Below are 15,575 nucleotides of genomic sequence, written 5' to 3' on the forward strand. Positions count from 1 at the left end.
GATTTGGAGGACTTTAAGAGTACATATTCATATTTTATGGGAGAAAAGAGATAGACCTAAGGTAGGACACCTACTGTTTCTTTCCCGTACTAGTTGATTGACATTGGACAAGTTATTCAATTTTGTTGAGCCTCAATCTTCTTTTCTGTTAAATGGGGATATAATCTATTTTTAGCACTATCGTGAGGACTGAATGAGACACCGTAGGTAGAATATAAAGCATAGGGTCACCTCATAGGCTCCCTTCATTTTTGCCTCTGTCCTCTTTCTTCAGGAAAAACCCAAGGAATAAATCTAAAAAAAAAAAAAAACAAAAAGTAAATATTTGGAGTGAACTGTTATTGGTTCTCCCAACAGAGAGATGGCAAACTGGGATGCTGTATTTCTTGCTATGGCCCTAGCCTCAGAGTGCCCACCAGGCCAGGCCATCCTTCAGTGTGAGAAACTTCTGAAGGTATCCGCCAGCATTTCTTGACGAGCTCTCCAATTTCAGGGTCAATCTCCTTTCTGCTTTGAGTAAAAAATAAGTGTTTTCTTTTAGTTTCTTACTTTTAGACCCTATCTCATCTTTAAAAAGATTTGAGGTAACAGAGAAATTAATAAAAGTTTAAATAATCCTTGATTTTACTATGCTTCAGGCGGCGGGGAAATGCTTTTTAAAGAGTGACGGGCTGCTTCAGCCTGCTGCATGCTGCTCTGGCATTCTGAAAACGGATGAAAGTGTTCTGGCTTTGGAGAGCCCGGACACAGCGGAGTGGTGATGCTGTACTCCGAGCATGCTCAGAGCTGTGTGGTACCGGAGCAGCTGCCCAAAGCCCAGGCAGAGCCCGTGGAGCTTCTGGGCAGCTGGCTACAAGTTTCTCTAGCACAGATGCTGGGGCCTGGCCACTTGGCAGGGTGTGCCCCACAGTCAAGAAAGGCAGGACTGAGTCGCCCAGGCCAGGACCAGAGGCAGAGACCAGATCTCCAGAGCTGAGAAACTGGATGAGACTGACTTGTTTTTAATGACAGGGACTGAGCCAGCTCAGATGTCTGAGGACAACAGATAAGGCGGCCAGGAAACTTCTTCAGGGAGTGGACACAGGCTGTGCATTTCTGCATTTCACAGGTTACAGCTTAGGAACGGACGGTGGGGACTTATGAGGTAGCGTAAGCACCGAGTTGGGGTGATCGAGAGGGGGTGATAGGCACTGGATGCATTCCAGCCACCTCTGTGGGATTGAGCCCGGGCCCCACCCTCCTGAAAACGGGCTGCTGGGAAAGAGCCAGTGCTGAGAAAATTCCATCACAGCCTAGTTTTGGCTAAAGAGGAAAACACACACACACACACACACACACACACACACACACACAAAAACAAAAATAATTTTCCTAAGAAACAGAGTAGCAACAATACAGAACCAAACAAAGTCAAGAGGGGCTTCAAGTTTTCTTTGTAAGGAATGGGAAGGGAATCAGGATCGTCCTGGACATTTCTCTTGCTTCTCTTGCCACATTTACGTAACCGCCCGTTTCGTACAGAGTTCTTAATCAAAGGTCTTAATCAGATCAAGCTTACAGACAGAAAACAATTTGTTAAGGAAGATACAAGCTGTGTTGATTCATTTGCCTACCTTCAGCTAGCTCCAAGCAGAATGTCTGCTTCCAGTTTAGAGTAGAGAGAGAAATGGACTTTCTCGATTTAATCCAGGGATATGATGTGAATGAAGAGTTTCAAGTCTAATTTGTAATTTAGTCTTAATACTACTTAATATTTTAAACTCTGCTGATACTTTCTAGGGCTCTCATTTTTCAAAAATACTACAAATAGCTTCCTTTTAGTAAACTTTTATTTTTCAGACATGTGCTATTTCTTCCAGTCTTTTGTGGTCTTTTTATTTTAACTATGTTCAGTTGTAAGGTACAACTATATCTTTTAAATGCGTTTTTACATTATATCTTTTATAATGCCTAGTTGAATTTATCAGGGGCAACCCACACTTGAAACATTTACAAGGCATCTCAGAATGTGAAATTTAGTTCTTTAGTCTAATTACCAAGTGACAACTAATTTTGTAGTTTGTTCTTAAGTATTCGATTTTTTTATTCCCCATTGTTTTCCATGGTCCAATTTGGAAAGTAATCTATACTTAAGCAGGTAAAAGAAAAAAAAAAGGTGAAGAATCACCAAGAATAGTATAATAACATGGATAGTATAAGATGGAACAGTACGCAACTGAAAACTTCCAATAAGATGCAACTATTATTATTATAATAGTATAACAACAGTGAGGTTGCTAGATGGAAGACTTCTGAAAAATCAAGTAATGCATGAACGTTTAACAAATACACAATATACTTAAGCATAGCTTAAAAGTTGGGGGTGAGGATCAGTAACATATATGAATATGTTTAGGTAGGAAATTTGTTTTTCCGCATCCTGCCTTCCCATCTCCCAATCCTCTTAGCATATGGACAAAGCTCCTATAGATCAAAACAGAGGACCTAGAGAGTATTATACTAAGTGAAGTAGGTCAGACAGTGAAAGACAAATACTGTATGATTTAACTCATATGTGGAATCTAAAGAAACCAAAACGAAACAGAAACAGACCCATAGAAATAGAACATAATCCGATGGTTGCCAATCGGGAGGGAGGTGGGGGCACAGAAATAATGAAAGTAAGATAAAATAAATAATGAAGGAAATGGGTACAGAAAGGGAATAATGTGTGTCCTTTGAAATAGATAATTGGTTAAAAAAAGTACTGTGGTCAGAAGCAGAAGCAAGGTAGACGACAGGCATCACTGTAGCTCTTTCAGCTTTAACTCATATGAGTCAATTATAATAATGAATGTATTTAATAAAAACTACAACATGCTTTGGTGCTTAAAAAAACTATAAACAGATCATACAGGGAGAAACCTGTGCATGTGTGCCATTGGTTTATCTGATAACGGAATATCACATAGCTTTTTTTTTTGCACCTGTGTTCTTCAAATAAGAACATCCCCACCACGCTTTCTCTGAGGATAAGAAGACACAAGGTGGAACAAAAAAAGAATACTGGAGAATGAATTCTAGAAAGATGGGGAGAACACTGAGGGCAAGCAGAAAGAAAAGGAACTGGGTATGGACTAAAAGGAGCTCTTTGGTGTTTTGTTTTTTAACTAAGAGGACATCCACACTATTCTTGTCAATGATATCGTCTCTACACTACTGATGTTGAATTTTCATCACTTTGGGATTATTTCATAGGGGTGACATAAAATTCTCAATCATGGCATTTTTGGAAGAAGAAAACATTTCATGAGGAAACACAGGATTCAAGAAATCCTACTTAGACTCATAGTTTTAGGCAAGTCCTATTCTCACTGGCCTTCGAATATATATTTCAGAAGTTGAAAAGTCTGGGGGTTCTTAATCATTTCTGTGACTTTTACCCCTCTGAAAGTCCAATGAAAACCATAGCTCTATCCTCAGAGGAGAAAAAAATGTCCTAAAACAACATTTTGCTTACAATTCTAGGCAATCTACACCAAAATTTCTGGACCAAATTCTTTTTTTCCAGTTCTACTAGTGCTTTCAGGAATTAAAAAAGAAAAATAGTCTGTTTGACTTTGCCTAGTAGCTTCAGAATTGCAGAACTATGATATTGGAGAATTAATGCAATTTGGCACTTCTATTGGTTGTATTCGTTTCAGGTATACAATATAGTGATTCAACATTTTTATAGCTTACAATGTGATCATCCCACTAATTCTAGTGATCATCTGTCACCGTGCAAATGTTTCACAATGCTATTTACTATATTCCTCTTTCCTTTTCCACCCATCCCCCACCCGCCTCTCAACGGGTAATCATCCCTTTGGTCACTGTTTCTATGAGTCTGTTTTTGTTTTGTTTTTAGATTCCACATATAAGTGAAACCATATGGTTAAAAAAACAACTCATCAATATGCTGCTTACAAGAGAGTCACTTCAGATCAACAGACACACACAGACTGAAAGTGAAGGGATAAAGGAAGATGTGCCATGAAAATAGGGATAAAAAGAAAGCTGGGGTAGCAATGCTCTGATATCGGACAAAACGGACTTCAAAACAAAGAACGTAAAAAGAGACGAAGAAGTATATGACATAATTTTAAAGGCCAATCCAAGAGGAGGATATAACAATTGTAAATATCTACACATCCAACGTAGGACCACCTAAAGATGTAAAACAAACGTTAATGAACATAAAGGCAGAAATTAACAGTATACTATACTAGTTGGGGACTTTACTACACTACGTATTTCAATGGATAGATCATCCAGACAGAAAATTAATAAGGAAATAACAGCCTTGAATGCCACCTTCGACCAGTTTGGCTTGATGGACATTTACAGATATTTCATCCCCAAACTGCAGGTTACACTTTTTCTCATGTGCACATGAATCATTTTCCAGGACAGATCACAAAGAAGGCCATGAAACAAGCCTCAATAAATTCAAGATTGAAAATATATCAAGCATGTTTTCTGACCACAATAAAATGAAACTAGAAATCAATTACGGGGGAAAAATGGAAAAATACAAACATGTGGAGATTAAACAACATGCTTCTAAACAGCCAATGGATCAAAGAGGAAATCAAATAGGAAACCAAAAACTACCTTGAGACAAATTAAAATAAAAATGCAAATCAACCTAGTTTAGGATTTCTCAACCTGGGCACTAAGACATTTTAGACAGGATGATGTTTTCTTGTGGTGGGAGGTGGGGGGAGGGAGGGATGGTATTTCCATCCTAGATGTTTAACAGCATCCCTGCCCTTTACCCACCAGATCCCAGTAGTACACCTAATCATGAAAATCAAAAATGTCTCCAGACACTGCCAAATGTCCTCGGGGGTTTGGGGCAAGGGGAATCAGTGGTCTAGATAATGCTTTTATATAGAAAGGAAAATGACATGAACAGCAACATCCTTAAAAATAACCTAGGTATTTGTATTAGTTTTCTAGTGCTGCCAAAACAGACTGTCACAAATTTAGTGGCTCAAAATATAACAAATTTATTATAATTCTAGGGGTCAGACGAGTTGGCAAAGCTGGATTTCATTCTGGATACTCGAGGGGAGAACCCGTTTCCATGACTTTTCCAACTTTTAGAGGACATCTGTGTTCCTTGACCCATGGATCCTTCCTCCACCTCCAAAACCAACAATCCAGCAAAATCTCCCCATCTCAAGGTCCTCAACTTATCATATCTGCAAAGTCTCTATTGCCATGTGAGGTGATATATTCACAGGTTCCAGGGAGAAGGAAATGGATTTCCTTGGTGGGCCATTTTCTCACTATTCCAGTATTAAAATGAAAATTTAAAGCAACAAATAATTCACACCTAAAATGATTTAAGATAGACCCCCCCCACCCAAGCCCTAGAAAATTGTGATTTTATTCTATGCTGCAAGTATTTTCCGAGAACATTTTATAGCATTTCCATTCACACATAAATTAATCTAAAGCAGAATCAAGTTCTTCGACTTTTAAAGTTATAGTTTTCATGACTCACCCCATGCCTCCCCGACCCTGTTGAGATCACTAGTATAAACTTACATTTTTAACACCCAACAAATGAGGAAATTCGTTCACTTCTTAATCTTTGGATTTTTCTTAGAATTTGAGAATTTCATTTGTAAATGTTTCCAGTTATTGTCATAGTTCTTTTGGGTTGCTGTAACAAAATGTCACAGAATGGGTGGCTTATAAACAACAATTTATGTCTCATGACTCTAGAGACTGGAAGTCCAAGATCAGGGTGCCAGTATGATAAGGTTTTAGTGAAGGACATCTTCTGGGGTGCAGATTGACAACTTCTGGTTGTATCTTCTCATGGCAGAAGGAGCTAGGGAACTCTAGTCTCTTTTATAAGGATATTAATCCATTCATGAGGGCTTCATCTTCATGACCTAAGTACCTCTCCCAAGGTCACACCTCCTAATACCATCACCTTAGAGGTTAGGTTTTAACATATGAATCTGGGTGGAACGCATTCAGACTACAGTGGTTCTATTTACAACTTCTTTACTTTTCTTTTACTCCTTTAATTTTTTGTTGTTGTTGTTGTTATTTCCCTTAAAAATGAAAGGAAAATTTGGTTATTTGAACCCTCATCCAAAATCTTCACCAGTAACTACTCTGTACTTTTTTTTTTAGATTTCTGTTCATGTGTGCCAAGGACTGGGGCATCTTCGGTTACAGAACAATTAGTGACAAGTTAATTAAACCCAATTATCATTCAAAAAAAAATTTTAAAGTCTTTTCTTCAGTCTGTTCCTATAAACTGCTCTTTAGAGTAAAAGCCTACATCTACTCAACTGTATCTGAAAGAGATGATGAGTAAATAAAGCCAGGTGGTATTTACACTTAAGTTTCCTTCCCTTTTTGAGTTTGATGTACAAGATTTGATTGTCTTTAAAAGCCCATTCCCCAGTCTTGGGAAGTTAAGCTTGGTGAGGTTGACAAGAGGCAATTAGGAGGAAGGTAAAGAGAGAAGTAGTGGCCTAAGGATAGAGTATTTCTTGACTCACTTTCCCACAAGAGAGGCAAACCAAATCTGAGGCTTTAATTTAACTCTTCTTCTGCATTCTCAAGGACAGGACTTCCATTCATAGAAGCCTATGGTGACAGCATGATTATAAAGGTGGAGGAAGGAAGGGGGAAGAGAGAGAAGGTAGATTGTGTTCTGGTTTTGTTCACAGGGAATATGATAAGTAGAAACATGAATAGAGTACTTTCTACTAAAAAAAAAAAAAGCCACTGACCAAATTCATTTGTTCTATTATGGGTAGTCTTAAGGGTTTTCACTCTCCCCTTCTAAAAGCTCCTGAACAAGACTTCTGGTCCATATAAGATAGTATATAGACTGCTTTCTCCCTGATCCTCCCAGCTAAGGACAAATACAAACCCTAGAAAAGATACAAGAGGAAACCAAAGAGAACTCTTAAATGCAGAAAGAGGAAGGTGAACTGGCTAGAAACCCCAGGACTGACCGGTCCTGCGATCCACAACCTAACAGAAGAAGGCAGCTAAGCCCAGATTTTTCCAGACTCCAAAGCTTGCAATAGAAGGTAGCTCAGGTAGGCTCACTCTCTTCGCAGATCACATGGGAGTCCCACCAACACACCAAGCTAGCCAGCTGCACTGGCAAGGGGGATGGATGGGAACGCCACTGACAGTAAGTGGCCAGGGAAATCATTCTCCTTACTCATCGGGCCTAAGACTCCCTTCCTACAATGAGAGGTAATAGGAAGCTGGCAGCACCAACAAAGGGGATCCTGACACACTCAAAAATGGCCTCATCTGGGAAGTGCTCTCCTTCTCTGCAGTCTGGTAGAAGCGGGAGGAAATGAGGATCATAGCACGAGTGCCAGAAAGCCTACCTGGCCTCACTGGCCAATGAACTCCTGCCCCTATCCTCACCTGAGGCACTAGAGAGCTATACCAAGGAAACTCATCCACCCTCTCAGGCAGCACTAGCAGGGACCAGTGGGATCCCTAGTAGCACCAGATAAACCAAGCAGACCAAAATAACACTACAAAGTCTCTGAAAATGTGTTATTGGAAGCACAGCCTACAAAATTAGGACAGAATTGGTGTGCTAAATCTAAGTGAGACAACTACCTGCTAAAAGAAAACATTTAAATAAGACCCCAAGTCTCCTAATACAATGGCCAAAATGTCTAGGATACAATGAAAATCGCCCATTATATCAAAAACTGGACAATTACTATTTGATTGAGTAAAAAGAATGAACTGATGCTAACACTAAGGTGGATCGTGTTAGAATTATTTACGACGATTTTAAAGCAACCACCATAAAAATACTTTAACATACAATTGCAAATTCTTTAGAACAAATGAAAAACGGAAACATAGCAGCAAAGAAGTAGAAGTTATAAAAAAATAACCAAATGAAAATTATAAAAATATGCAACAACAAAAAGAAACAGTGAGTTCAATATCAATAGGACAGATACCAATGAGCTTGAAGATAAATCAATAGAATCTACTCATTCTGAACAAAAGAGAGAAATAGACTAAAAAAAAAAAAAAAACCAGAGCATCAGGGACAGTGAGACAGTAACAAAAGGACCAACATTCATAACATGTCATCAGAGTACCAAAATAAGAACAAAGAGAGTGAGTTTAGAAAAATGTTAGAAGAAACAATTGTTTACAATTCCCAAATCTGGCAAAATATATATATATAAACCTACAGATTCAAGAAACTGTATATCTCAAAAAGGATAAACCCAAAGAAATCCACACCAAGATATTTCATAATTAAGTTTTGAGAACTGAAGCGAAAAAGACGAAAAATCTTGACAACATCCAGAAAGAAGTGACTCATTACCAATAAGAGACATTCAAATAAAAGCAAATTTCCCATCCAAAACCATAGAGGCCAGAAGAAAGTGGCACATTTTCCAAGTGCTGAAAAAAAAGGGGCTGTCATCTTCGAATTCCATATCCAGCAAAACTATCATCCAGGATTTAAGGGAAAATAAAGACATCCTCAGATGTAGGAAAACTAACAGAATTTGTTAGCAGAGTTACCTTTAATGAACGGCTAAAAAGCTTTCAAACAGAAAGGAAATTATAAAAGAAGGAATCTTGGAGCATCAGAAAAGGAAGAACAACAAAAGAAACAGAAATATGGCTACTAACAATAGATGATCCTTCTCATGACTTTTACAGAACACATTAGATGATTGAAACAAACACCATTACACCTCCCGATAGTCAAGACAATGATATTTAAAAGTGGGGAAAGTAAAGAGACCTAAATGGAAGTAAGGCTTCCACACTTCAAAGTGGTAAAATGTTGATATCAATGGAGTATAATAAATCACAAAGGTGTACTGTAATATACAGAGCAACCAATGAGAAAACTATACAAAGAGATATACTCAAAAACACTGTAAATAAAGCAAGATGCAATCCTGAAAGCCTCAAATATTTTCTTGGGAATTCTGCATATTAGATGGCTAAATGTACAGAAAAGCATAAATTAATTTAGGGAAAAGTACTAGACTAGGAGCGACCTTACTCTGGGATAAATCTAAACTAGAGCGTGATCTGACAGTAACTGGGACTGTAGATCACCAAAACTTACTAGGCCTCAGTTTTCACATCTTTAAAACATAAGTGGCTGTAACACAACCTGGTCCATTTACAGTGCTTAAATTTGATTATTCTAGAAATTATTATGGATCTCCATTCTTCTTACCTGTCCTATGTTATTCCTTATAATTCAAATGTCTCTAAAAGTGCTCTGGAAACTGTGCTCTGAAAACTATTCAAAGAATATTTGAGATTTCTGACTTATATCAGTTCAGTTGTTCTAAAATTTTCATACCAAAAAAAGACTTATCCTACACACACACACACACACACACCTTTTCTGGTCTCATAAAAGCTAAAATGGGTTCATAAGAAAATTATACTACGCTAGATAAAGGCTAAGCTCTTGTCCAATGCAATTAATTCAGCTTCCAATCAATTGCTCCTTGTTTATTTGTTCTTGGAAAGTAACTAATTGATGTGTTTTTCTTATTTTCATTTTTCTTTTAAGCATATTTTAAGAATATTTTCCACTTAAAGTAGAAATTAAAGTATTATTAATTTTAAATATTTAGAAATATTTAATAAGCTGTTTTATTTTTATTTTAAACTATTTCAAGATATTACTTTAAACAATTTTACAATGATTTATTAACTTAATAAAATATTGATAAACTATTTAGATGACTATTTTTATCATCAAAATACCTTAACTATGGTAATTTACTTTTAATTATTAAAGTCTTAAAATAGGAAATACCTATGTAAATCAATGTCTTATCACATAATACCTTTGAAAGAAATCCAAAGGGAACTATAAAGTAGAATACAACCTAAGTGGCTACATATATTTTAGTAAACACATTGAATAGAACATTCTAGCCTTTCAGAGAGAGACTCATTAGGTAATGGGGTTAGCTGGACACTGAAAAAATGCCTTTTCCTCTGTGGACCAGAAACTCTGCTGCATGGTACAACTTCTCAGAAAGCCTTGTAAATTCAGAGATAGCTCCTCAGGGTGCTGGGAAACCTAGGGTGCTGGGAAGAACCTTGTTGAAGGAAAGGGCAGGTGGGCCCAGTGTCCCTTCAGGAGAGTGGGAGTGCTCCATGCACGAAAAAGTTCAATGGGACTTTTGGTTTGCATTTTAGAAGGGACAGGAGAACTACAGAGCAGACAGCAGCGTGGTAAAGATTTGTACCTTCCCTGTATTCCTATTACCTTTTGTTTCTCAGGTGGATTGAAATTAAACCCTTGATAATATACAAAAGGTCTAGGTCCTTGTATAAGGGATAGTGAGAGAGCAGAAAAGGCTGGGGAGACACTATCATGGTCTAGAGAAAAGCCGGAGTGAGATAGAAGTGGACAGATAGATGAGGAGCAGACTGGGTCAGTGAGGGTTGTGGATGAAAAAAGCAAAGCACAAAAGCAATGCAGAAACAAAACTGTTAAATCACAGCTTTTAAATTCTGAGTAATAGAAAATGGAAAGAAAAACATGTCTTTCCACACACATGCTACTTCTGACCACCCATAAGGCAAGGCCCCTTCTCCGTGACCTCTCCCACGTGAAGGTGACCAGAACATGTCACAAAACCTTGGAACTTGGAAACCCGATCACTGCCAAGAATCTCCCTCCCTCAAAGGCAATTCTGACTTCCTTATAGATGCAAATGTCTAATCTCAGAACCAGAGATAAAATATAAAAATTTGAAAAATGAAAACTCTTATCTTTTAATGACGGTTTCCAAAAAAAAAAAAAAATAGAATGGAGGTCAAAGATGCTTTTCTGAATGCACAGTTCTCATTTAACTGTTTTTACTTCTAAAAGCAAAGAAAGAAGATGAAATATGAAAGAAGACGAAAGATTGAATGAGCTTCTTTTACACAAAACCCAATTTCAGACATTCAGCATTCTGAGAGCACTGAAATTTTTCTAATGGAGCTAGTGTTTAAATATTCAGGCTTTTGTCTACGGCCATGCCACCCTGAACAAGCCCGATCCCATCTGATCTCAGAAGCTCAGCAGGGTCGGGCCTAGTTAGTACTTGGATGGGAGACCACCTACGAAGACTAGGTGCTGCAGGCGTAAACAATAAAAAAAAAAAGAGACTGTAAACTGACAAGGTCCTTGCAATCTGTGAGGTCGACCAAGGGTTGCCTCACCTAAAAAAATAAAAATAAATCAAAAATAAAAAATAAAATAAATATTCAGGCTTTTATCAACTACAGAAACTGAGTCTAAATCTGAATCAACTATTAAAATATAAGGCACATGTCTCTTGCTGAAGACAATATGTCAACATTAGTTTTTTCATTATTCAGAAGCTGTTCAGAGAAACAGGCTAGAGCATCCACTCTAAATGTTACCAGGACACTCTGTCCTTCCTTCCTCTCCCTCCAGATGAGAAGGGCCCCCTTTAGTGCACAGGGCGCTAACTTGCCTCTCTTGGGATTGCCCCTCTGAGTGAAAGGACTGACCTCAACTGGACTGAGTTGATCCTTGGGAAGGTCTGCACAGGAACAAGGCAAATAGGTTAATAGGCACTGAACAAGGATCTGTGGCAGACATTTTGCATTTACCCTTCAACACAGCGTATTAAGTAGGATCTGTTGTCTTATTTCCCAGATGAAGAACCTAAAGTTAAATTCAATTGATTTGTCAAACTACATTCAAAATCTACAAATCTGTGTTCAAATCTACATATTCCACTGTATTCCCAAACCTAGAAATTCATCTGGCATTAATAGATGTCTGTCTGTCTGTCTGTCTGTCTTTACTTTAAAGTCTTGAACTATCTGATTCAAAAGCATTTTTCTACCAGACCATGCCACTTGGAAAATATAGACTTTCAGAGCAGCCATTACGTTAAGTACAGGTTTGCAAAGGTAGTATTTACCACTATTATAAGTTGCTCTTAGAGCCAAATCAGAAATGTTCATCTTCCTAAGAGAAATGAAAATCAGCATCAAATTGCCACACACATGCACATGTGCACACACATACACACACTTGATTCTAAGTCTCTCAGTCCAAGTTTTGCAAATGTAGCAATGACACATGATATATATACACTCATACACACACACACACATACACACACACACACATTTTAAATAAGTAAGTAAGTGAAGGGGAATTATGTGAAATAAGTCTGAAGAACAGGCTGTAATATAATTTTGGAAAGATGAGAATATTAGAGTAAGAAATGTCAGCTGTCCTTAGGCAGCAGGGATCCATTTGAATTGATTGTGAAGACCAAAGTGACTATTTTGCGGAACACAGAAGGGGATTGAGGTGCAGAAAGAGAGAACGGCTAAGAAGTTCAGCTAAGTACCTGCTTTATTCCTCCATAGGAGGCTGGTTGTTATTAGATTGTATTAAAGAGACATGTCCAAGCTTGACAAGTATCACTGCCCTTTATTGTCGAGATGGACAAAAAGGAGAAGTTCCCTACTGCTTTTTCCCCTTGGTTCTTGCCCACAAAGGATGCCATCATCTCAAACGGTACCTCTGCCCAGGGGAAAGCAAACTCCACACTCACGAATTTACAGACTCCCAGCCTGTGCTCAATTCTAATCATACCTAAGTCTCTTCGTCTTCTTATGTAGTTGTCTTCCTAACTTTTAACTGTCTTATCATTGAGACATTAAATACAAATGTCTTTAATGTGTTTCTACCAAACATCTAGAACAATGCTGGTTGGGAGAATAACTCATGGTTTCCTTCTTTCCCAGGCAGGCTAAAGGAGGCAGAACCCTCATACTTAAAAGGAAGATGCCTAATACAGTCTTCTCTCTCCCTCTTTCCACTTCTTTTCCTCATTATAGACTCAGAAGAGCGTTTTGTTTTTTGGTTTTTTTTTTCACTGAGATATTGCTTCTGTGTTTCACTTCTCCTTCTCCTTAAAAATGAATGTTCTACCTTTTCGGACTAAGTTAAGTGCTAATCCCATCCTCGAAAATGGAGTCTGTTCTTATTTTTAATCACCTGGCTTGCATAGGAACTTGAGTGAAACAGATCTCACAAGTTAAAAATAAAAGTCTGAATTCAGTGATTGGAATGACAGCGGTAGCCTCTGCGCAAACTACACTGATGTGCATACACTATATAGGTCCTATGTTTAAGACACATTGTCCTCAGGATACTTTGAATTGTTTTTAAACTCTCTGTATAACTGTACTCCTCAACTACTGTGTTGAGGATTTTTAGTTTTTCTTTATCTTCTTTCATTTAAAAAAACTAATATTTGTGGCTATTTTACAATCATGAGTATTAAGCAGCGTAGAACATTTGAAAAATAAAATATACAACAAAATTTATAATTCCCCCTGTGAAATCAAGACTGTGAACATCTTATACATATTTACAAATGCACACGTATACACAACAACCAAACACACACATATCTTTAGACACATTTTTTTCCTTCAGAATTCCCAGAAGTACAAAGACATAAAAGGATATGAACGGTTTAAAGTCTTTAGATGTATTATTTTAACTCCTTTTTCTATACTTATCATTATTAATAATGAATCATTAACTGATATCCCTAAGAAGAGAACTTGAATAAGTTTGCCTTCTTTTACCTCTCCTTGCTTACTTTTGGGTGCTTGTCGATATAATAATTTAATTATCAAATTATCAATTTTTAAACCATGGTAACAACAGCAATGATCCAAATAAAGCAAATGGATAAATATAAAATGATATAATCTTGTGGTAAAATATTAGGCAGATTTTAAATGTTAAGGATAAAGGAAGCACTATTGAGTATAATACCAATTTTATAACATAGCTATATATACTCATATGCATGTATACACACACACAATAGCTAGCTTATATTGAGGCTTTGCTATATGGCTTGCACTGTGCAAAGCTCATCAGATATACTTTATCATGGAATTCCTGCCTTGCAATAACCATATAAGATAGGCATTCCTACTACTTCTATTTTACAAATGAGGAAATTGAGGTTCGGAGAGCTCAAGAAGCTTTTTGGGCCATACAGGTGATAAATAGTAATGCTGGGATCTGAATCCAGATCTGAATGCATCCAGAGCCTCCATTCTGAGCCACAAGGCCACACTGCCATAGGGACAATAAAAAAAGCACTGGATAAAAATATATCAGAATTATGGTGGTCAAATGCAGATGACTTGTATTCTTATTGAAATGTTTCTGGATATTATAAAACATTGACATTAGACGTGATTTACTTTGATAACCAGGAATAAATCAGTGAACAGTTGATAAATATCACATGCAACCTTTGTGAGTCAGAGCCATGAGGCCTAGAAACCTTGCTCTGCAGGACAACCATTATTATAATGAGGGGACCTTCTGCTTGTCCACGGGGTTCTCCTTTTCCTTTCCGTGCAGCTGAGATGGAACAGTCTCCTAATGAGGTAGATGTCATTTTAAGCTCCTCAAGTCTTCTCTAGAGAATGCTAATTACCACCCCGACTTCCCACCCCGCCAAACAAACAAATATACTAACTTCAAACATTCTATACTAAACCAGAAATTTAAAAACAACAGTATTCAGATGTTATCCGGAAATATAATCTGAAAAGAAGAACCTGGAAAAAAGAACTACAATATGTATGGCAAACTGCAGAATTCATTCTTCTAAGTTAAAGTAAAGATTCTTAAAGGCTATTGGGAGATGATACAGCAGAATTCCTAGTTCTGTGTATATGTATTTTTAATACTATAACGACTTTGTAGTTGGAAGATAAAATAACTTTTTGAAACATAATCCAAGGAATGGAAAGTAAAATTTTTAAAATCTAACTTCTGGGGGGCGGGGCAATACGTTTTACAAATACTAAAAAAACTATGCAAAACTTCATTCTAGACTGAGTCACCCAATATGTTAGAAAGGCAAGCCCCACAGAAATGCTCTCCCTGAACTGCACTATGGCAGCGGGCCTCCAGCCTTCGTGGAGGAATGTTAAATGACCATATGGGACATAATCATAATCATGCATGTGCTGAATGTTGTGAGTTATTCAGCACACCACACCATGGCTGATGTGACCATCGCAGATGAAGACCCATAGAAGAAATGGTTCTTTGGGCGCAGTACTGAGAGGAGCTGTTTCTCCTGATGTTACCTTTTGGCCACCAAATCATGAATCTAATTGTGTTCACGTCCACATTAACTGCTAGAAAAAAATATCTTTGCCTAACTCTATGTCACTTTCTTACATTTATTTCTCCCTTTCCCTTTTTTTTCCCCCTTAAATCCTTTTTTTATACAAGGTTAAGAATAAATAAACACGGGCACATACTCTGTACATGTCTATAAAACTATTCATATAATATTGCTATTTGGACATAAAAACCACCCAATGTGAATGGAACCAGCATGTCTCCTATGGACCAAAAAGGTGAAAATAAATTTTCATTCTTTTAACAGTGAGATCCAAACAGTCTAAGGTCTGTCAGCCACAGGCCATTCAGCAGACACTCAGATTACAAC

The 15,575-nt window shown here is 37.5% G+C and overlaps 1 protein-coding gene and 1 pseudogene across 5 annotated transcripts in view; one reads left to right on the forward strand and one right to left on the reverse strand.

Moving 5' to 3' along the window:
• Positions 1–15,575, reverse strand: part of LPAR1 (lysophosphatidic acid receptor 1) — a 122,752-nt gene that overhangs the window by 14,867 nt on the left and 92,310 nt on the right. The gene's annotated exons all lie outside the window — the stretch shown is intronic.
• On the forward strand, positions 11,055–11,173 carry LOC120608792 (uncharacterized; annotated as a pseudogene).

This window comes from Pteropus medius, unplaced genomic scaffold (genome assembly GCF_902729225.1).
Source record: "Pteropus medius unplaced genomic scaffold, Ma_sr-lr_union100, whole genome shotgun sequence".
Lineage (NCBI taxonomy): Eukaryota > Metazoa > Chordata > Mammalia > Chiroptera > Pteropodidae > Pteropus > Pteropus medius.